General features: G+C 46.3%; 5 non-coding genes and 1 pseudogene across 5 annotated transcripts; 4 read left to right on the top strand and 2 right to left on the bottom strand.

Annotated features, from left to right (window-relative positions):
• Positions 1–1780: 1780 nt before the first annotated feature.
• Positions 1781–1852, bottom strand: TRNAE-UUC. The gene has a single exon. It is a non-coding gene; the product is annotated as a tRNA-Glu (tRNA).
• A 2188-nt stretch (positions 1853–4040) lies between these two features.
• Positions 4041–4113, top strand: TRNAV-CAC. Its single transcript has one exon. It is a non-coding gene; the product is annotated as a tRNA-Val (tRNA).
• Positions 4114–6130: 2017 nt separating this feature from the next.
• LOC123598614 lies at positions 6131–7458 on the top strand (annotated as a pseudogene).
• A 1241-nt stretch (positions 7459–8699) lies between these two features.
• Positions 8700–8773, bottom strand: TRNAN-GUU. The gene has a single exon. It is a non-coding gene; the product is annotated as a tRNA-Asn (tRNA).
• Positions 8774–9471: 698 nt separating this feature from the next.
• On the top strand, positions 9472–9543 carry TRNAH-GUG. Its single transcript has one exon. It is a non-coding gene; the product is annotated as a tRNA-His (tRNA).
• Positions 9544–15089: 5546 nt separating this feature from the next.
• TRNAN-GUU lies at positions 15090–15163 on the top strand. Its single transcript has one exon. It is a non-coding gene; the product is annotated as a tRNA-Asn (tRNA).
• The last annotated feature ends 7745 nt before the right edge of the window (positions 15164–22908 follow it).

The following is a 22908-nucleotide window of genomic DNA, read 5'->3' as shown; positions in this document are numbered from 1 at the left end:
GGCCTGCCAGGCTAGCCCTGAAATCACTTAACAGGGATTCTCACAGGCCCCCAAATGTGTTCCATGATACGACTTCCCTAGTCACGTCTCCAAGGTCCAAAGCCTCCCCAGACTTACAGAGTTAGAGGACCCTGGACGGGCATAGGATGAAACACCAACAGCTAGTTGTAGCAAGAAACACCAACCATAGCTAGTTCTATGTTCCAGAGTATGGCACAAAGACTTCAGGGTCACCTGTCCCTTGGACTATAAACTCAGTGCTTGGTGGCATAAACCCACTTAGAAGCAAAGGCTTCCGGGGTGCCTGGGTGGTGCAGTCGGTTAAGCGTCTGGCTTCAGACGGGTCACGATCTCGCGGTCCGTGAGTTTGAGCCCCGCATCAGGCTCTGGGCTGATGGCTCAGAGCCTGGAACCTGTTTCCGATTCTGTGTCTCCCTCTCTCTCTGCCCCTCCCCCGTTCATGCTCTGTCTCTCTCTGTCCCAAAAATAAATAAACGTTGCAAAAAAAAAAAAAAAGAGAATCAAAGGCTTCCTTTTGAGTTTTTTCAGGTAGATTCCTTACACTGTTGGGTTTTGCTATCATTTGATCAGTGATCTCATTCTCCTTGCTTTTATCATTTAAATCAGATAACAAAAAGCTCTAATGAGTGGCGTATTGGTGGACTTAACTGAAATATTTTCATGTGGAGCTCTAGAAATAAAGATAGAATTTGTCTGCAAAGTTGTTTTCTTGGATTGCCAGAATTTGGCTCTTTGTAACTGTGTATGCTTTCTTAGAAGGCAGGCTTGGTATGCTCAAACCCGGTTTTCAACTCTTCTTGCCCCCTTCAGCCAGCTTGAATCTATTTCCAGGGTTCTTTGGAGTCCAAGGATGCAAATGAGGTCTCTTATATTTCTTGCATTTCCAAGCAAGGTCCTTCAGAAAAGAATAGACTAAAGTTTTTCAAAGAAAATAGTTTTTACTCAGTTTCTGAAAGGATATTTTTTTTCCATTCAAATATAACTAACAGTGTTATTATTAGTTTCATTTTTCACATGTAAGGCAACTTCTCCACTGTAGTGGCTCCTCACCCCTTCCTGAATACAGAGCTTTCTGCTGTGTCAAATTTAGGGCATGTGATACACAAAATTCATATGCATAATATACCAGGAGCAAAGTCTTCAGAAAGAACTGAGACAGCTTCAGACAAATGAGAGCTCAGCTCTCCAGAGGCCCCTGCTTCGGGGCTTTATTGCCTCTCCCCTGGAAGTAAGGGCCCAGGATTTTCACATCCTGGATTCAGAATCCCACATCTCAGGCGGGACTCCTGATTTTGACCAAAGCACAAATTGAAAGTTTTTATCCCTTGGACCTTGGAGCTTCTGGAAGCTGCAGAAACTGGGGGACTTGCACAGCTGTGAGGCATGAGCTCCTTGCAAGCCAAGAGCAGTGGGACTCCCCACCTCCCCCTTGTCTTTCCCTTTCATTCCTCTCAAGCTGCAAGGCTCCTCTCTTGCCTTTCTTTCAGAAATAGAGGGCCCTTTGCTTTCTGTCATTTTTTAAAATTCTATTTGACCAAATCTTTCAATGTTTATTTATTTTTGAGAGAGAGAGAGCGAGGCAGCGTGTAAGCGGGGGAGGAGCAAAGAGAGGGAAACACAGAATCCGAAGCAGGCTCCAGGCTCTGAACTGCCAGCAGAGCCTGGAGACAGCCTGGACCCGGAGGCCTGCCCCTGCCCGCCCCCCACGTGGGGATGAAGATCCAGATTCGTGCATGTAGAACCATTAAAAAAAAAAGTTTTCCCTGACCGGGAATCGAACCCGGGCCGCGGCGGTGAAAGCGCCGAATCCTAGCCACTAGACCACCAGGGAGCTGCCAGCTGCTTCTTTTTAAGAAGCATGAGTACTCTCCGCGTTAAGCGGTGGCTATTTCCCGTCTGTTTGCTCTGGGTGACGCGCACCCCTCTCAGTAATTGTCCCCTAAGGCCGTTCCCTCTATAAAAAATGCCCCACAACAAAGACCTTACACTGTGCGGGACAGCGGTTGCGCCCCGGGGCCCCGCCAGGTCCACAAGTCGCCCCGTCCAGGCCGCACCCGTGGCTGCGTGTGGACACAAGGTCGCCGCGAAGAGGCGGGGAGGGGAGGCGCCCGGAGTGAGACCCCGCAGACATCCCCCCAAAGTTTGGGACGCAGCGACAGAGGCGGCGCGGACCCAGACGGCTTTCGAGGCAGGCTCGGCAGCCCTGGACTGGACTCGGGTCCCGCCACACCCCCCCCCCCCCCCCGCCCCCCAGCCACACGCCACACGCCTGCTTTGTCCGAAAATCCTGCTGCTGCTTTTGTTAATTGCCGTCTCGGAGCCACACAACCGGCTTGCTGATTCGGGCAAACGACTCTCCCGACACAGGCGGGAGATCAGTTTAACGCTGGCACCTTGGCTCCCTCATCCCTAAGTCTAGGGATCGTGGGTTTGAGCCGCCGTTGTTCTTTCTCGGGGGGAGTGGTGTTGCGGGGGGGAGTGAGGGGGCGGCTCTGTCCCTCTTCCAGGCCTGTCCTCGAGGGCAAGGGGTTAGGGCCGGGGCCCCTCAGCGTAGCTCCTCTTGCGGGGTGTGGAATCCCACGTGCCTTCCGTTTCAGCCAACAGAGAGGCTCCAAGGACCGCTCGACTGGGTTTGCGGGAACCCAGCTGATCCAAGTGTATTAGTTTGTGGTTCTCCAGCCCCGACTGCACGTCTTGCTCCTGGAGGGGAAGGTTCAAATACTCCTTCCTCCTGTCCACGTACAACCACAGAGGGTCCGGACACGACAGAAAGACAGTGAATCCTCTCCCCTGGCTGGGGGTGGTAGGAGAAAAATAGAATTTGGAGGGAAGGAAAGGGGGGAGGGTGACCTAAAGAAATTCAATGATGGAAAGCTACTTTGAAGGCCACATCTTTTGGAAGCAGGTCCTCCGGTTGCTGGTGACGATGGTGCATCCCCAACTGCATTTTGAGCCAAAGCAGAACAAAGCAGAGCACTGTGGGCTGGTGTCCAGTGAGTATGCTGCCCGCACCTCCTTCGGGTTGGAGCACTTGAACTTTGAGCGAGAAGGCCACGCGGTAACCATTGCACTAAAATCAACCGCTGGAGAAAATGGCATATTCTTCGCCAAACTTTTTAAGCTGTACTTCTAAAGGAAAAAGAGAAAAGGGGAGAGGGACAAGAAAGAAAAGCAAAGAAAGAAAGAACATTAGTCTTTCCCAGCATTGGTTGGCTAGCATTTTGCTGTGAGGTGAGCTTGAAAACCCCTCCAGGCACATGCTTTCTGTGAAAACCGCCTTTACCTCTTGACCTGTCCTAGGTTAAAAATCGCATTCCTTGACCTGTTGAACGGGAAAATTATAAAAGGCAAATAAAAGAAGTGTCGGGTATTGTGAAAGGTAAAAGAAAACTGTTCTTCAAAACGAATCTCAAGAGGGATGAGGAGGAAATCGAATAATCATGAAATCTGCGTGCACTGTCCCTGGCTCCTGAATAGATTTATACTTACTCTATGTGGTCTTCGAACGAATTCATTCCAGGCCGGGAATCGTGGATTGGCCTGTATTCGTGTTCGATATTTTAAAACAGCCAAATGTCCTAAGATGTGGCCTTTGCTACGGTACTAAAACACACAGGCATGATTAAAATATTGGACTAAAGGAGCCGAGTAGAATAAGCGATGGCGGCAGGAATCGGAAGGACCCCTCTGCCAGGCGGGCCGCGGGGCAGCGCAGAGCCAAAGGGCTGGCGGAGGAAGAGCGTGCACCTGACGTCTGCCCTGGGGCCCCTCGTCCTGGAGGCGGACACCCTGCGTTCGGTGCGGTTCCCGAGGCTAGGCTGCTGAGGGCGCCAGGGTCCCGTCCTCAGGGGAGGCGCGGGGTCCTTTGCCGGGACCGCTCCGGGGGCGCGGGCTTCTCGCCCGCAGGGGCGCGGCTGCTTTCAGGCCCTTGGGCAGTTCAAGAGAAGTCGGCGGGCCCAACGGGTGTGGTCGAAATGCCGCTTTTGGGGGTTAGAGCCGGAAACCCAGCCGCCTGCCTCGTTTCCGTAGTGTAGTGGTTATCACGTTCGCCTCACACGCGAAAGGTCCCCGGTTCGAAACCGGGCGGAAACAACTTCCTTTTACGACCTCCTCCTCCACACTCCCCCCCGCCCCGCCCCCCACACATATATCTATTGTCCTTTAAAACGCAGAAAGAACGATGGCTTGAGCCAAGGCGGCCTCGGCGGGCGCTGTTGCGTTTCCATTTAGAAAACTAACACACAAAAAAACAACACAAGGCCGGAGTCCCACCGCCACCTGAAAGCCTTCTCAGCACTCGACTGACAACCAGGCCTGGTCGCTGTGTGTCTGCTCCCAGTCACCTTGGAGAGCAGGCCACACCCTTGACTGTGCCCCAGGACAAAACTCAAAAAATTTTATAGGAATACCAAAGTAGCCAGTATCCAAGAAGGTACACTGTGACAATGTCTGCCAGGCATGCAAGAGGCAGAAAAACAAAACCCAAAGGAGGAGGATAAGCAATTGAAACTGAACGAGAGCTGACAAGATGTTAAAACTAGCAGAGAAGACTTTAAAATAGATACTGTGTGTTACATATGCCCAAAGAGTTAAATTGGAAATGTGGAACATACACAAATGACCAGGATCAAAGTTAAAGGAGGAAACTATAACATCTGAGTTAATAAATTCACCAGATGGAATTAAGAGCAGATTAGACATTGTGTAAAAAAATATTAGGGAACATAAAGCCATGAACAATGGAAATATCCAAAGTGAAACGCAAATTTAAAAAAAAAAAAACCTTTTTTTTTAAGTTTTTTTTTTTTTTTTTTCCTTAACGTTTATTATTGAGAGACAGAGACAGAGCATGAGCATGGGAGGGGCAGAGAGAGGAGAGACACAGGATCCGAAGCAGGCTCCAGTCTCAGCTGTCAGCACAGAGCCAGACGCGGGGCTGGACCTCACAAACCGCGAGATCATGACTTAGAGCCCAAGTCGGACGCTCAACCGACTGAGCCACCCAGGCGCTCCCAGAAAGCTTTTAACTTAACATAGCATCAGTGAATAGTAGGGCAACTTTAAAATATATGAGTGATTGGAATCCCTGAAAAGACTGCAGGAGAAAATTTTCTGAAGTAAAAATGTTTGAAGAAGCAATGAGAAAAATTTCCAATCATAATGAAAATTATTTTTTTAATTTAATATTCTTTATGTTTTATTTCTTTTTGAGAGAGAGAGAGAGAGAAAGAGTGTGAGTGGGGGAGCGGCAGAGAGAGAGGGAGACACAGAATCCGAAGCAGGTTCCAGGCTCTGAGCTGTCAGCACAGAGCCTGATGCGGGGCTGGAACCCACGGACGGCGAGATTATGACCGGAGCCCAAGTCAGAGGCTTAACTGAGCCATGTAGGCGCCCCTCGGTCATAATGAAAATTATAAGCTCACCCACCCAAGGAGCCAAATGGATACAATGAAAGAACACAAGGACTATTTAAAAACTCACACCAAGTTACATCATAACTAAATTGCTCAAATCCATGGGGGGGTGGGTACCTTTAAAGCAGCCAGAGGAAAAAAAGACATGGTACTATGAAAATTCGTTAGGGGAAACCTCACTGAAATGTAGTGGGGAGGTTCAACGGGGGGGGGGGGGGGGGGGGGGGGGCTTTCATGCCTTACCATTTGCTCTCAGTTCCAAATCCAACTGTAAAAGGTGGACCTTGCAGGAGGACACTACTTTTGCTACCCTGCAGAAAGATGAGAGGCTTTTCTCCGGGCAACAGCCCAGCCAATGAAACAGTCACAACTCAGCCAATGGGAAGCCCCTATACTTAAAACTCGTAGTTTGAGCCAAAGTAGTTATTTATAATAGTCTTCCCAACTTCCCGCTTTCCTGTATAAAACAGCATACCTCTCTTTTGTTCTGTGCACTTGTCTATGGGTTTGCTTTAGCTTGCTTGTCTGGGATTGTAATTCTCTGCTATTCCTGAACAAACTGATCTTTTGCTGGTAAAACAACTGGCAATTTTGTTTTAAGGTTAAGGTACATACAGAAAAAAATAAAGATGATGTCAGACTTCTCATCAGAACCAGCACAAATGATAAGACAGTTGAGGGCATTCTGGCGCGGAGTTGGGCGGCGTTGGGCACAGCTAGCGGGTCGGGCGCGGAGAGGGGGGTGCAGCTCGGTTCCCCACCCCCCATCCCTCCCCCTCCCCCTCAGGAGCGAGCCCCACCCCTCCGCCTGCCAGGCCGACCTGGCTGAACTATCCCCTGCAGCGCGAGCCCGGGGCCGCTCCGGGAGCCGCCCAGCAGACCTCCCCCCCATCATGGGCAGCCAGAGCTCCAAGGCTCCCCGGGGCGACGTGACCGCCTAGGAGGCAGCAGGCGCTTCCCCTGCTAAGGCCAACAGATGGAGAATGACCACGTGAAAAGCAATGGAGACTTCTCCCCAAGGGTGAAGGGGAATCGCCCCCCATGAACGGAACAGAGGAGGCAGCCGGGGACACTGGCAATGCCATCGAGCCAGCATCCCCTAGCCAGGGCGGTGAGGTCAAGGCGGATGTCCCCGCCAAGGAGACCCCCGAGAAGAAGAAGAAATTTTCTTTCAAGAAGGCTTTCAAATTGAGTGGTCTGTCCTTCAAGAGAAATCGGAAGGAGGGTAGGGGTGATTCTTCTGCCTCCTCACCCACAGAGGAAGAGCAGGAGCAGGGGGAGATCGGTGCCTGCGGCGAGGAAGGCACAGTCCAGGAAGGGAAGGCTGTTGCCGCCCCGGAGGGCCAGGAGCCCCAGGCCAAGGGGGCAGAGGCTAGTGCTGCCTCCAAGGGAGGAGACACCAAAGAAGAGGCAGGGGCCCAGGCTGCAGGGCCATCCACTCCCTCTGGGCGGGAGAGTGACCCTACACCCTCCAGCGAGCAGAATGAGTAGCTGGGTGGGGGCAGGTGGGTGATCTCTAAGCTGCAAAAATTATGCTGTCCTTGTAAGGTCACTGCCTGGACCAGGTCCCCTGACTGCCTTCCTGTGCCCAGAAAGGAAGGGGCTGTTGCTCCCTCCCAGCCACATTCCCTCTCCTTTTCCCTCCCGTGGATTCTCCCATCATCCATTTGGCCTTCCTCTTAAGGCCAGTTGAAGGTGGTCCCTTGCAGTTTCCCAAGTTAGGTTAGTGATGTGAAATGCTCCTGCTCCTGGCCTTACCTGTCCTGTCCCCACCCCTGCAGAAGGCAATTGCTGGTTTTCTTCCCCAATTCTTTTCCAAGTAGAAAAGACATTTTCCCTATTCCCCAAATCCCTGAGCCAGATGTGGGGTGCCTACACTCTCAAACCCTGAGTGTCTAGCCTCCCCCCCCCCACCTCTGTTGAGTTTTTAGTCTATTGTTCTGTGCCTAGTGGCACCTGGGCTGGGGAGAACACTGCCCCTGTCTAGGTTTTTATAAATGTCTTACTCAAATTCAAACCTCCAGCTTGTGAATCGACTGTGTCTCTTTTTTGACTTGGTAAGCAAGTATTAGGCTTTGGGGGGAGGGGGAGGTCTGTAATGTAAAACAACCTCTTGTTGTCTTTTTTCCCCTCCCATTGTTGTAAATAACTTTTAATGGCCAAACCCTAGATTTGTACTTTTTTTTTTCTGTTAAAAACATTCTCTTCCACCTGGTTTTACTGTAACATTTGGCAAAGGAATAAATGTCCCTTTAGAAAAAAAAAAAAAAAAAAAAGACAGTTGAGCAACATCTTTAAAGGATGGGGGAGGAATTCAACAGTGGAATTCTTTGCCTCCCCCCCTCCCAAAGTCTTTCAAAAATGAAAGTGAATAATGACATTTACAGACATACAAATGCTGAAAGACTTCATCACCAACAGATTCACATTGCAAGAAATGTTTAAAAAGTCCTCTGGGAAGGACACTGATACTAGATGGGAATCTGTATGTACCCAAGGAGATAAAGAACAACAGAAAGGATATTTCCATGGGAAAATATAGGATTTTTTTCTTATTACTTAAATCCCTAATACCAAGAGACAGATTAAACAAAGGTAATGACAATGGATTGTGAGGTTTATAACATACACAAAGTAAAATGCATGACAAAACTAGCATAAAGGCTGGCAGAGGAGAAATGTGAAGAGATATGAGATCACTTAAAGGCAACTGTGGTAAGCTACAGATGTATATGCTATGAAGCCCAAAGCAGTAGCTGAAATAACAAAAGAGAGAGTTATAGCTAATAAACCATCAAAGGAGAAAAAGTGGAATCCTATAGAAACCATGTAAACTAAAGACTATGATAGAACAATTGCATTCTACCATGTAGATGTGTATACAAGTATTGACTGGATATGACAGCAGTATTGTTTATAATAGTAAAAGCATAAAACCAAATTAATTTTGGTAACTATATGGAAATTAAAATTTGGTAACTATATGGAAAGGCTTAAATAAATATTAGTACAAGCAAAGAAGCCTCGTTGTTGAAACGAACTCAGGGTAACGATGTTTACTCTTGAGGATTCCTGGTGACCTCCTCCCGAGGTCTTTGAGGATCCGTGACGATCTTGACTTAGGTCCTTCTGTTGTGCACAAGACGAGTAAGGACAGGAGGGTAATAGAGGATTTTCTCTGCCTTTAGGGGAGGGGATGGACAAGATAGAAAGAAACGACTTTCACGATCTAAAAACAAAAACAAAAAACAAAAACGATGGGTGCGTCCCTGGGTGGGCTCGAACCACCAACCTTTCGGTTAACAGCCGAACGCGCTAACCGATTGCGCCACAGAGACCCGTGGAAGCACACGTTTTCATAGAACAGAGAGCAAGCACTCACGCAACGCTAGGGGGAGCCAACCGCCTTTTCCGGACAGCACTGCAGGCTCCAAATCCTCGGAAAATCAGAGAAGAGTTGCGATGCAGTGTTCGTCCCGTTGGAAACCCGTGCGTTGGGCGATTCCAAAGGCAGAAGGGCAGCCAGCTGAACAGCCTCCCCCACACCTTGTCCCACGCTCGCGTCAGATACCAGAGCCCCCCAGAGACGCCCAGGGCTGTGACTCCCCGAGCCTGATGCAAGAGGTGCCCAAGAGAAGCTGAACGCCTGGTGGGTTCTCGTGATGGCTCCTCGGGTTGTGCCGTCTTCACCCGCCCATCTGTGCTGATGATGCTCGGCTCAGCCGCTGTCGGTGGGGTGGGAGCCGGAGTGAGAGGTGGGGGCATCAAAAGGAGAAACGTATGGAGGAGGGAAAGAAGCGGGGAGGCATGGACACCGCAAAGATACCCCGCAGAGGCCTGTGCAGACGCACAGGCTGGGCTGGATGCAGGGGAGATGATAAATGAATTCGAATGGGGAGGGGGAAAACGAAGGCAAGACACGAGGGAACAGCACGAGTACCTGCAGTTATCCAACAACAAAGCAGCACAGTAACTGGAATGAATTTCATCCCATTTGTCAGAGCAAGAACTGAGTTCACCGCCGGCAGTGTGGCGCGCCGTGATCGTATAGTGGTTAGTACTCTGCGTTGTGGCCGCAGCAACCTCGGTTCGAATCCGAGTCACGGCAAGGCTTTCCATTTTACTTTGTGTTTGAAACCACTTACCTGCACGCAAAGAGCCACACTTTTCGCAGGCCACCACCAAGTGCAATACGGTCAGGAGGAAGGAAAAAACAAACAATAGTGCACTAAGCTCTATGCAGCGCTGTCCCAGAGAAACCCTGGACGCGCTCCACATCTCCCAATTTAACAGAAAATATCTAAAGATGAAGTGGAAGCTCTCAATGATCCCTGTATGTAGCTTCCACTAAGGAAATGGTCTAGTCTTATGGAGAGTTGTTTTTTCTTTTTTCTTTTCTTTTCTTTCTTTCTTTCTTTTTTTTTTTTTTTTTTTTTGGTTTGTTTTGTTTTTGGTGGAACTATTTCAAACATTAGTGAGACTGCTGTACACAAAAAGAACAGATTTTAAAGAGTTTGCAATACACTCCAAACTGGTCGTGGTCTACGTTGTAGTCTCTAACGTTGGATAGTCAATTTTATCTTAAAAAGGAAATTAGTAATGTGTATTCACGGAACAAAATGCCCAAATCATTAATGGACAGCTATTTAAATATTGAAATGTTTAATCACACCAGGATCCAGGATCGAGACAAATTTTCTCTCATCCAAGCATGGCCCTTTGATACACTTTCCAGGTAATGCCTATCCATCCTTGCTATTTTAGGGATGTCTACCCCCACAGATTAGGCTTGTCCTTTCTTCAAATTCACATGAATGAATATACACTTTTTCTAACTAACCATTATCAAGCAACATCGTGTTTTTTATATGTGTTATTGCATTTGTCACACTTTCATTCTGGTGTTAATGATAATGGTGTAATGGTAAGTATACCAGCGTAAAACTAAAGACCAATGACAGATACTTAAGTAATTTCAATATACCGTACTTGGGGAAAGGCTGGTAAAAATGTCATTCTACTAGTAATTTGTGGATATGTGAATACATGTCCGTTAAAGGAAAGGGAGTCATGGACAAAAACAAATCTGCAAGAGAAACAAGACCACCATTCTTCTTTCCTGGAGGTGCTAGAATGGAGGAGTGGGGCGGACGGTGAGGCAAATTGGGGGAAAGTGGGATTTTTTATTGCCACTGGAGAGTGCGTCCTTCTCCATCATTCCTCCGCTCTCCAAGGCCCCGCGAGGGCTGCACGCGCCGACGGAAGCGACGCCGAGAAGTGGCCCGGGGCGCAGAGTCCGGGCTTCTGTTGGACCGCTTGCCAGGTGTCTCTTCTGGGTAAGAGCCACCCCCACAGGATATTCCAGCTCTTCCCTGGGGTGCGGTGGGAGAGACGCTGACTTGGCCAGCTCCGGGCGCCGCAGGCTCTGGCAGCTCAAGGAGAAGCAAGGATTCCGGGCTCGAGCCGGGCCCCTCGACGGGCTGGGCCGTGAGAACCAGCGCGGGAACCGGTTGCCTCCGACCGCAGTTCCTCTCTCCTCCCGTTGTTACAAAAGGTTGCTCCGCAAGCATGGGAGAGGCGACGGGTCCTTTCCGCGGGGGGTGTGGGTAGGGGTGGGGATGGGGGGGTGCGGCGGGAGACGGCGGGGAGAGGACGGGGAGGACGGAGAGGGCGGCTTCCTGTCCCCAAGGACACAGAGGGAGTGGGAGAGAAGCAGCGGGAAGGAGAAGCCGGGTGAGAGACGAGGAACCATGGCCAGCCGGGGCAGGAAGAAAAAGGGCGCGCTGGCCCCGGGAGCCTCCGTGCGAAGACAGGTTTCTGGCCTCCTTGCTCCTGGAAGGGGTGCCTCCTTCCGACTTGGTTCCAAAGGGAATGTGGCGCTGGAGCGGAGGCCCTCCGGTGACGTCCCGCGTGCTTTCCCACCAGCGGACGCCGTGTGGCCTTTGTCCTGCTGGCCTGCGAGGAGCTCCCAGCCTGGTGCTGAGCTCGCTGGGCCAGATCCTGGCGCCGGAGCTCCCGCAGACAGGGCGGGCTGCAGGGAAAGAGCAGGTGTAGCTCTGGCACCTTTTGGACAGACAGGGGGTGTGGTGCAAGAAGCAGTTACAAGCATGCACTTCCATCGCGAAAGAGGAGATCCAGGAAGACGAAGGTGCAGACCCGATTTCCCAAGCAGGGCTGAAAGCGACTCCAGGAGGGAGAATCGCGCCTGACCCACCCAGCCTCGGTGTTCCCGCACAGACACCAGCATTAAAGAGGCCTTGGGCTCCTGGGGCTTAGAGCCGTAAACCTGGCGCGCAAAGGCACCTTATGACGTGGGCGTGCGGTAGCTGCAAATGCTTGTCGTTAAGGTCTGGAGTAGGAGAGATACGGAATTGGTAGAGTTGTCAATCCTGGGGGATGTTGGATCCACCCCGGGACCTTCTGGAATTCGTGCTGGATAGATTGTGGGTCAGGTCCCTGCCCAGGAGGAGTGAGGAAGGGGAATGTGTGAAGGAGATAAGTGTTCAAATATGACAAGTGTAAGTGTGTGTGTGTGTGCGTGTGTGCGCGCGCATGATAGGCTCTCAGGGCTTTTTTAAATGCCATCTAAAAAATATAAAATCAGGGTGCTTGGGTGGCTCAATCGGTTGGGCATCTAACTTCTGCTCAGGTAATGATCTCACAGTTCCGGAGTTCGAACCCAGGGTAGGGCTCTGCGCTGACAGCTCAGAGCCTGGAACCTGCTTGGAATTCCCACTCTCTCTGCCTCTCCCCTGCTGGCACCCTCTCTCTCAAAAAAAAAAAAAAAAAATTAATAAAAAAATAGAATGCCATCTAAAGGAAGCCAAATATTATGGGAGAATCACTCACTGGAGATAGCCTTGGGAAGACTGTAATTCAGAAAATACTTGTGCAGGTTATCTATGCAGACTTTCACTAGATCCGGTAAACAGCCCTTGCAACCAGGGGCAAACTGCGTTGTAGAGATTTCCAAAAGAGTCATTTTCACTCAGCACTTGACAGGTTTGAAGGATAATTTCTGAATCTTCCTGTGAACATGGAGTATTGCTAACACCATCATCCCAAGTCCCTAATAGATTCTCTTAAGAGCATTTTAGAAGTATTTTCTATTCCTTGTCATTGATAGCTCCTAAGACTATTTTGATTTTGAGAAGAACATATCACAGATTTTTAAATTGTGACTAAAATTCTAGAGCTCATAGAGAATTTGGGAGAATATATTCACAATATTTGGTACAAAGATTTCTTATAGAACATAAAAAGGCATAAATATAAACAAAAAAATAAAGCTAAAAAAATTTCACCCAAATTAAACACTTATACTCATGAGAAATCACCATATGAAAGTCAAGTCACAAATTGAGAAAATATATTAGTCACATTATTACTTTAAAATGTCTCAGGGGTGCCTGGGTAGCTCAGTCTGTTAAGCCTTTCAAATTCTAGATTTCAGCTTGGGTGGCGATCTCATGCTTCATGAGATCAAATCCCACATAGGACTCTCAGCTCAGAGCCTGCTTGGGATTCTTTCCCTCTCTGCCCCTCCCCTTCTGTCCCTATAAATAAATGAATGAATGAATGAATAAATAAATAAATAAATAAATAAATAAATAAATAAAATGTCTCAATTATTTTTATAAATCAGTGGTAAAAAACTAAACCAAATAAAAATAGGTAAAATATTTGAATAGTCTTTCCTCAGAAAGATATCTTAATGACCAAAAGTTATCAGAAATATTCCAGATATTTTTACTCCTTTGGGAAATACAATTAAAATATAAGGAGATATAACATTCTACACCCTCCAGCATGGCTGTATTTAAAATAATTAATACACCAAATGCTGATAAGAATGTAGAGCAATTGCAACTGTAGTTGCTGGTTCAAAATCATTCTAGAGGACTATTGGCAATCTCTTTTTTTTTTTTTAATTTTTTATTTTGGAGAGAGAGAGAGAGATACAGAGTATGAGTGGGGCAGGAGCAGAGAGAGACACAGAATCTGAGGCAGGCTGAGCTCTCTCAGCACAGAGCCTGACCTAAGGCTGGAACTTGCAAACCATGAGATCATGACCTGAGCCAAAATCAGAGGCTTAACTGACTGAGCCACCCAGGAGCCCCAGTGATTTCTAATAAAGTTAAACTCCATGACCCAGCAACTGCAGTACTTCTATGAATGTACAAGTACACAGAAAGTCCGGCACAGACTATGCATCAAAACACTAAGAATATTCATCAATAGCACTAATTAATACTAAATAACACCAAAGTTACTCCAATAATACCCAAATCAAGAAGTGATGTACATAACGGTATGGACATATTTAATGAACATAATGTTGCATGAAAAAAAGACAAATGCAAAAAAATACGCATTTATTTGTTTGAATTTCAAGAACAAGCAATTGTAACCTATAGGAAATAGACCTCCAAGTGATAATTAAGTGAGATAGGGTCTGAATTGCCTGGAAAGGGGATCAGTGTACACTTTTGGGATCATGGCAATTTTTTGTAACTTGATTTGGGTGATGATTTCATTTGCCCACATTCAACAAAGTGTACACTAAAGATTTGTGATTTTTACTCTATGTGAACTATAGTTCAGTAATTTACTATTCCCATAAAAACTAGTAATGAATGGCAGATGAAGACAAGCTGAGGTAGACCAGGACCGCTTGTTGGCATTTTATTAAACTCGAAAACTCGTTCTCCTTTAGTGTAAGCCCCTCCCCACCCCCTCCGCCACACACACAGAGATATTTGAAATATCTTTACCAGAAAAAAAGGCTATGACCGCACTATTTCGTTAGTGGAGGCTACAGGCAAGCCTCCCTGAAGGCGATATTTCACCTTTGGGATGTTTTCTGCTGGGTAGCGAGACGAGGAAACTCCCAAAGTTTCGCTTTGGCTGGCGGCCTGCCAGTTCGCGCACCGTAGCATTTACTCCTCTTGTGGCCGCGTGGCTCTGTGGGGTCAGCCGTGTACTCTGCACCCAAGTATGCTGTGCTCCAACTGCTGCTAACTCTGGCGCTGGGATGACGAGCAACCCAAAAAGATGGGTCAGACAGACACTACTCTGCCGTTACCGGGTTTGAACTTGCAGCCACAAACGCCCTAACCACTGCACAGTAACCATGCACCACCACAGGCCTGCGGGCCGCCACTGCCAGATACCTACAGTTTGTTCTTACGTAAACATATTCACACTTCCTTTGCCCTTTTATTCTTGGACACCTACAGATGTTCGTGCTGTCCTCTCACGCTCTTCTCCGTTTCTCCCTCCCCATTCCGTTCCACAAAACAATTTCCCCATCTCCCGTCCGGGCAGGTCTCTCCGTCTCGTCCATACTTCTCCTTTCCACGTTTCGTGTTTTCCCCTGATCTCCTTCCCACCTCCTCCTGGTCCCGCCCCCCATAACCTTCCCTTAAATTTTCTGGTTCCCGCCACAGCAACGAACAGTCCGGCTGGCTGCCCTTCTGCCTTCGGAATCGCCCAAGGCAAGGATTTCAAACGCGAGGAACTAGCCCCGTCGACTCGTCCTCCCGGGTTTTCGAGGCTTTAGAACCTGCACAGTGGTCCTGCCGAGGTGGGTGGCTCTCCCCGCGTGGAGTGCATGCTCATTCTTTACTGGGATGAAAAGCCAGGCTTGAGCGGGTCTCTGTGGCGCAATCGGTTAGCGCGTTCGGCTGTTAACCGAAAGGTTGGTGGTTCGAGCCCACCCAGGGACGTAATGTTTGGGCTTGAAAAGCCTTTGTCCTGTGATCTCCTTCCCTTTAAGAAGGAGAAGGCCTCACTTATATTACCATTCTACGTCTGGAGCACTTCGGGGTCCTGTGCACCTCGGGATCCTTTATGCCAAGGTCATCCCAGATCCTGGGAAGAGCTATTTAAAGCATATGTATGAAAAAGCAAGAACAAGCAGAGCTGTCCTCGACCTCACTTTCCATAGAAGTTTCTTCTATCGTTTGTACTAGTGTTTAACACTCTGTGTGCTTTTGAAATTAATTTGGTTCTATATTTTTAACATTACAAATAATGCTGTAGTCTTCATTCCTGTCGACATATCTTTGACCGCTTGTACAGGTATTTCCATAGAGTCCTGGAAAAGCAATTACTCTACCACAGTTTTTACATGATTCCATTTTCTCTCCTTTGTGGTCCTGTTATAAATCTTTTTTTTGTTATTTCAGCGACTGCTTTGGGCTTCATAGCATATACATGTGTAACTTACCAGTCTCCCTCCAGTTGATCCCATGCCTCTTCCCATTTCTCCCCTGCCCACCTTTATGCTATTGTTGCCATGCTTTTTACTTTACATATGTTATAAAATCCACAATCCATTGTTATACTTTTGCCGAAACTATCATGTTTTTTTTTTTAATTCTTTTAATGCTTATTTTTGAGAGAGAGAGAAAGAGAGTGTGAGCAGGGGAGGGGCAGAGAGAGAGGGAGACAAAGAATCTGAAGCAGGCACCAGGCTCTGAGCTGTCAGAGGCAGGTCTCAAATTCACAAGCAGTGAGATCATGTCCTGAGCTGAAGTCAAAACCTTAACTGACTGAGCCACCCAGAGGTCCCTTAAATTGTCATGTTTTTAAACAGATTTAAATAATAACAAATCTTATAAAATTTCCCATACAGATATAATTTCTGTTGTCCTTCATCCCTACGGTACTCCAGATTTCCATGTGGTATCAATGTCCTTCTTCCTGGAGGAGTCCTCCTGGTGATGTAGTCTTTTAGCATTTTTATGTCTATAAATGTCATTATTCACCTTCATTTTTGAAAGAACTTGATGGCGGGCAGGCATAGAATTCCACATTCCATTAGGGGGAAACCCTAGTCCTTTAAAGATGTTTTCTAGGGGCACCTGGGTGGCTCAGTCCATTAAGCATCTGACTTGGGCTCAGGTTATGATCTCACTGCTCTTGGATTTGAGCCCCAAGAGCTCTGTGCTGACAGCTCGGAGCCTGGAGCCTGCTTTGGATTCTGTGTCGCCCTCTCTCTGCCCCCTCTCCACTCGTTCTCTGACTCAAAAATATAAACCTTAAAGATGTTTTCTATATTCTCACTCACGCTGGTTCTGATAAGAGCTCTGACCTTTATTTTTGTTTCCGTATGGACCATGTCTTTTTCCTCTGGCTGCTTTGGAGATTTAATCTTTTTCAGTGGATTTGAGCAATTTAATTATGATATGGTTTTATGTGGTTTTCTTCATGTTTCTTGTGCTCAGGGTTCATTTGACTCCCTGGATCTTTTCAGGAACTCCCATTATTCATGTTTTAGGACTTTTAAAGTTGCCCTACTATTCACTGATGCTATGTTCATTTAAAAAAAAATTGTTTTTACTCTGAGTTTCATTTTGCATATCTTCAAATGTTCATATCTTTATGTTCCTAATCTTTTTTTCTGCAGTGTCTAGTCTGATAATTCCATTTGGTGAATTTATTATTTCAGGTGTAGATTTATTTAGTTTCTATCTCTAAGGTTTCATTCTGGCCATTTGTATATGTTCCACAGTTCTACTTAACTCTTTGGACATATATAAGTGATAATAACTGTCCTAAAGTCGTCTCTGATCATTTTAACATTGTGTAAATTCTGGTTCAGTTTCAATTGACTGATTATTCTCCTTATGGGTCACGTTTTTACATGCCTGGCATTGTTTGATTGGATCGCAGACATTGTCAAAGTTTAGCTTCTTGGGTACTGGCTATTTTGGTATTTCTATACATATTCTTGATTGTTATTCTGGGGTATAGTTAAGTGACTTATAAACTGATCCTGTTGGATCTTGCTTTTAGGATTTTTTAGGTGGTTCAGGAACAGTGTTCATTCTAGGACTGATTATTTCTTACTACTGAAGCAGAACAAATTATGCACAGTTCCAGTCTACCTAGTGGGAACAGGCACTCTTTCCTGCCCTATGGGAATGCCAGGCCCTGTTCCATAATCTTTTCATATGTTTCTTCCCGTGACCTCAGATAGTTTCTTCACAAGCATGAGCTCACTGATCAGGGACTGAGCTCATGATCCACAGAGTCCTGGAGATGGAATTCCTGACTTCCCTCTCTGCCCAGCTGTCTCCTCACTGGTATTGTGTCCTATGAACTCTGGCTGTTTCTCCTCAGACCTCAGCTTCATCTCCTCAATACAGTCTCTTTGACTGCCTCCGATCCCTTCCTGTACCACATCTGGAAACGATTTTGCACCTGACAGTGTAAGCTGGGACAACCATAGGTCTCACCTCTTTCTTTCCCATCTCTTGGGGGTTGCTATCCTTTGTTGCCTGATTTCCAGGATCTTGAAAACCATAATTTCATGTATATTATCTGTTCTTGCGTTTGTTTTATTTTCAAATGAGGCTAAATCTGGTTTCTGTTACTTCCCCTCTGCTAGAAGCCAAAGGCTTCTCTATATTTTCTTAGTTTGACTTTAGTAAGAGTTGCACCGATTTATGTTCCGATATATTTTTCAAACTCAGTGAGAGGGCCTTTTTCTTCATACTTTTGCCTGCACAACAAACTTTCTATACATCTGATTGTATAGAAGGGGAGTGGTGCCTTCCTGACTTAACTAAGAGAGGTACAACAGAAAGACATGTGGACATTATCCAGAGATACACTGTTGCATATGTTCAGCAGCTAAACTTCCAAGATATTTAGAAAGTCTTCCAATAAACTGCATGCAGAGAAGAGTGACTAGAGTAATCTCTCTGATAATTTCCTGCCAAGCAGTGTATCCAGTAGGACAAAAAACTGACTGTTCCCAGATATATGATCCTCCTCCCCTTTCTTTATAAATTGTATTTTTGCCTTTATTTGGATGCAAACAATCTAATAACTGTTTCCCCTCCTGTAGAAGGGTGAATTAGCATGTGGGCGACTAACTCCACATTTTTCCTTGCCAGTGTTTGGTTGTTTCTGCAAAAATTATCCCATTTATACAACTCATCAGAGCCAATAGAATTTGGTACCTGACAATGCATCTGTGTATACAAGGATCTTTCAGCCCATATTCCATTGGTCCTTCTGTTGAATCTCATGAGTAAAAATGAAAGCTTTGGCTTTTACACACTCAGTCAGGTCCTTGGATTTAATGTCTATTTATCTGTCTACCTAACTATCTTATTTGTACATTGTTGATGTTCCCTTCCATCAGTAACATCAGTGTGGATGGTTTGGGTTTTTTATTTTGTTTTTTTGTTTTTTTGTTTTTTGTTTTTTGTTTTTTGTTTTAAGTAGGCTCCATGCCCAGTGTGGGGCTTGAACTCACAACCCTGAGATTAAGAGTCACTTGCTTTACAAACTGAGCCAGCCAGGTGCCCATGGTTTGGGTTTTCATATCGTGAAATGAACTTCTTATGATAAACGTGTTTGTTACTTGACAGAGATCCATCTCTGCTAGGTGACAGATGACAAATGTGGCCAATATGACTTCCCCCAAGGCAGTACCTATCTATGTGCCATTGACATGTCCACATTAGTCTTGGGTATTTTACTGATTTATAACACAACTATATTTTCTAGGATTTCATTCTTCCTGCAGCCAGACCTAAAATCAGCCATTTCTCAAAATCCCTGGGTCATGACAGGGGGTAATGATTTTTATTTTTTATTTTATTTATTTATTTTTAATTTTTTTTAAACGTTTATTTATTTTTTTTTTTAATTTTTTTTTTCAACGTTTATTTATTTTTGGGACAGAGAGAGACAGAGCATGAACGGGGGAGGGGCAGAGAGAGAGGGAGACACAGAATCGGAAACAGGCTCCAGGCTCTGAGCCATCAGCCCAGAGCCCGACGCGGGGCTCGAACTCCCGGACCGCGAGATCGTGACCTGGCTGAAGTCGGACGCCCAACCGACTGCGCCACCCAGGCGCCCCTAAACGTTTATTTATTTTTGGGAGACAGAGAGACAGAGGGCAAGCAGGGGAGGGACAGAGAGAGAGGGAGACACAGACTCCGAAGCAGGCTCCAGGCTCCCAGCTGTCAGCACAGAGCCTGACGTGGGGCATGAACCCACAAAGCGCAGGATCATGACCTGGGCCAAAGTCAGACGTTCAACAGATTGAGGCACCCAGGCGCCCCAATGATTTTTAGAACCCAAGATCTGAATGGCAGCTGTTCTCACTGATACTGTGGTGTCAATGCCTCTCAGCAATAAAGACAAGAGACCCTACAGATATCTCTGGTTCCAAACCATTACCACACAGTTCTTTCTTCCTTTCCCATGACATATTTTTGCTTCTCTCACAGTGAGAACACTGATTCCCACAGTATCAGCATATTTGCCCAATTGTTGTCTTATAGTAAATTCAAAAGAGTTTCAGAATTGGTCCACAATTTAATTGCCAACAAAAAAATTCAGTTTAAGTATGAGATTTCTTTAAAATCTCTACAAAGCACTCCATTAGCGGTGAATTGGTAAAACATAGTTTTCCTGTGATGAAAATCACCCACTTGAATCTAGAGCACTTTAGATTGACTGACAAAATTACACCTATTATTCAGCTACTATTATCTCTAGTACTCTAACCTAAAGAGAAGGTTCTACAAAGATAGGAGGGGTTGGGAGAGAGAGTTGTTGATCTTTCCCCATAGGAATAAAATGAAAGGGGAGGAAGAAGCAGGGCCTCAAGGCTCTAGATACCATGAGCTAGGGGGTTGGACAACTGTAGACCAAACACCTAATTGTGTGAATTTGTCAGAGTTCTGAAACCTTTCAAACTTCTTGTTGTGTGTAATTTTTGGCCACCCTTCACACATTCACCGACATAAACATACATCGATTTCCATACCGTGGATACTAATAGCACTAAGTAATGTAGTAGAGGTCCAATTCCTTTATCAGCAAAGTAGGGGTCAGAAGTGTTCAGAACCAGAATTCTGTGGTTCTTTAAGGAGTAATACAGCACATAGTCCTTACATCATATACCCCTCCAGTGGGGTCTGGGGCAGTACCCCATAATCAAATATATTTATATTCTTACTGTGAAATGAATGTATATTCTCACACAGTGGCCAACTGAAGTCTTCAAATAGCCTCGTCAGCTCAGGAGGTAAACATGGGGCTCCTCTCTCTCCTCCCCTCTATGCATCCTCATTCTCACCAATGTTTAAGTTTTTCTTCAAAATGTCTTTCATCCTGGGACTGCAAGCTGGTGCACCCACTCTGGAAAACAGTATGGAGGTTCCTCAAAAAACTAAAAATAGAACTACCCTACAACCCAGCAATTGCACTACTAGGCATTTATCCAAGGGATACAGGTGTGCTGTTTCAAAGGGACACACGCACCCCCATGTTTATAGCAGCCAAAGTACGGAAAGAGCCCAAATGTCCATCGATGGATGAATGGATAAAGAAGATGTGGTATATACATATACAGTGGAGTATTACTTGGCAATCAAAAAGAATGAAATCTTGCCATGTGCAACTACAAGGATGGAACTAGAGGGTATGATGTTAAATGAAATTAGTCAGTCAGAGAAAGGCAAAAATCATATGACTTCACTTATATGAGGACTTTAAGAGACAAAACAGATGAACGTAAGGGAAGGGAAACAAAAATAATATAAAAACAGGGAGGGGAACATAAGAGATTCTTAAATATGGAAAACAAACAGGGTTGCTGGAGGGGTTGTGGGAGGGGGGATGGGCTAAATGGGTAAGAGGTACTAAGGAATCTACTCTTGAAATCATTGTTGGAGCGCCTTGGTGGCTCAGTCAGTTAAGCATCTGACTTCAGCTCAGGTCATGATCTCACAGCTTGTGGGTTCGAGCCCCACCTCAGGCTCTGTGCTGACAGCTCAGAGCCTGGAGCCTGCTTCAGATTCTGTGTCTCCCTCTCTCTCTCTCTCTCTCTCTCTCTGCCCCTCCCCCACTCACACTCTGTCTCTCTCAAAAAATAAATAAAACATTAAAAAAAATTTTAAAAAAGAAATCATTGTTGCTCTATATGCTAGCTAACTTGGATGTAAATTAAAAAAATAGGGGCACCTGGGTGGCGCAGTCGGTTAAGCGTCCGACTTCAGCCGGGTCACGATCTCGCGGTCCGTGAGTTCGAGCCCCGCTCAGGCTCTGGGCTGACGGCTCAGAGCCTGGAGCCTGTTTCCGATTCTGTGTCTCCCTCTCTCTCTGCCCCTCCCCCGTTCATGCTCTGTCTCTCTCTGTCCCAAAAATAAATAAACGTTGAAAAAAAAATTTTTTTAAATAAAGAAATAAAAATAAAATAAAATGTCTTTCATGCATCTTTTACACTTAGTCATCCAGATAGTCCCTTATATCAGTCTCATCATTCATGTCTGCACTCTCCTAATTACTTTCTCTGATTCTAGTATCTCCACACTATCAAATGTCTTATCTTATTACCCAAAAGTTCTATTTTCATCATGTCCCCACTCTGTTTATGAAAACTTACTCTCCACCATCTGCTATACAAACTCGAAACTCCTCGCCCTGCCTCTGTAGTTCTTCTAACTTGTGACTTCTCTTTCTTATCCAATATTAATTCCCAGAACTCTCTTATACAAATCCTTCCCTAGAGTCAGGCTGGCCCCTTCCTGACCCCAATCCTGGACCAGGTACCCTCTACACAAGCACATGTCTTGGCCTGGTGTGCCCTCCAGATTTCCTCAAGGCACAGTTAACTAATCATTTTTCCTCAGTAATTCAGGACACTTGATAAGATCTTATGATAATTCAGGTTAAGGTGAGTGTAAAATCCTCTTAAACTAACAAACCTATTTGGTGAAGAAATTGTCAAGCACAGGAAAAAAGGATCTTAGAGTTGGAACGATTGAAAGAGGCAACTGGTGCAAGAATCTTTATATATACATATATATATTTTTTTAATGATTATTTATTTTGAGAGAGACAGAGACACAGTGTGAGTGTGGGAGGGGCAAATAGAGGGAGACACAGAATCCCAAGCAGGCTGTCAGCACAGAGCTAGACACGGGGCTTGAACTCATAAACCGCAAGATCATGACCTGAGCAGAAGTTAGACACTTAACCGACTGAGCCGCCCAGGGCCCCTGCAAGAGTCTTTTCGACTATTGACACATCATGTAGTTTCTGCTCAAATGTCTTGTGAGGAGAGCTCATTCGCTCACATCAGACATTCTACCTGGTGGTTAGGAAAGTACCTGTATGTTTGGCCAACACCTGGTATCCTGCACTTTAACCTCCCTTGATACAACCAGTATAAAGTTGGCCTCCCTCCAGCCAGTCTAGTTGACTCCAATATTTTGCCACATTGCATTCTGAGTGACCCTTCTACACCCTAAATCTACATACCTGCAGCCCAACTCCATTTAGTGTCCCTGTATTCCTTCTCTAAAATGGCTGATACCGGGGCGCCTGGGTGGCGCAGTCGGTTAAGCGTCCGACTTCAGCCAGGTCACGATCTTGCGGTCTGTGAGTTTGAGCCCCGCGTCAGGCTCTGGGCTGGTGGCTCGGAGCCTGGAGCCTGTTT

This window comes from Leopardus geoffroyi, chromosome C1 (assembly GCF_018350155.1).
Source record: "Leopardus geoffroyi isolate Oge1 chromosome C1, O.geoffroyi_Oge1_pat1.0, whole genome shotgun sequence".
In the NCBI taxonomy this organism is placed as follows: domain Eukaryota; kingdom Metazoa; phylum Chordata; class Mammalia; order Carnivora; family Felidae; genus Leopardus; species Leopardus geoffroyi.
Note: the sequence above shows the minus strand (reverse complement) of the source record. Positions and strands in the feature narration are given on the sequence as shown.